This window comes from Tasmannia lanceolata, unplaced genomic scaffold, assembly GCF_043159265.1.
Source record: "Tasmannia lanceolata isolate RefF3 unplaced genomic scaffold, GAP_Taslan_0.1 ptg000095l, whole genome shotgun sequence".
NCBI classification, from domain to species: Eukaryota; Viridiplantae; Streptophyta; class Magnoliopsida; order Canellales; family Winteraceae; genus Tasmannia; species Tasmannia lanceolata.
Genome location: NW_027518772.1, coordinates 1 through 576, shown reverse-complemented (window position 1 = coordinate 576; position 576 = coordinate 1). Strand labels below are relative to the sequence as shown.

Here is a 576-nt window from a genome sequence, read left to right as displayed (position 1 = left end):
CCAGTGCCAAAGTCACTGAATGGGGAAGTCGCCAATCCCTAAAACGGACTATGTAATATACTTTATCTGCTGGGTGACGTGACGGGCGGGCATTTTACCAGAGGTTTCTATTGTATCAATCTACCCTTGTGTGATTCCTGTTGAAGCATAGACTCGGGGGGTGGGTGCAGGGCGGACGATTTCAAAACGGACTCCTCATTCATTAGATAGAGAAAATCGCCAAGATTTCGTGATCCGCTGCCGAACCTATTCCAATTCCAACAGCCCGGACTCGGATCGTGGGGATCGCCGGAATACTTCGTATCAACAGATACTCGGTATATCAATATCGATTAGATCCGAGATCTGTTATTGAGAATGCTCATTCAATGAGCATTTTCAATATTATGCCTTGAAGAGGACTCGAACCTCCACGCTCTTAAGCACGAGATTTTGAGTCTCGCGTGTCTACCATTTCACCATCAAGGCATCTTGAAAGTGAATCGTATTCCATGAATATGATATCTATCTAGTGTGATATATGGAATATATGACAAAGGTGGAGTGTTGGAGTATTTCTATGGATCGGTCATTATA

At 43.9% G+C, this 576-nt stretch overlaps 1 non-coding gene across 1 annotated transcript; it reads right to left on the bottom strand.

Annotated features, from left to right (window-relative positions):
• Positions 1-387: 387 nt before the first annotated feature.
• TRNAL-CAA (transfer RNA leucine (anticodon CAA)) lies at positions 388-468 on the bottom strand. Its single transcript has one exon. It is a non-coding gene; the product is annotated as a tRNA-Leu (tRNA).
• Between the last annotated feature and the right edge of the window lie 108 nt (positions 469-576).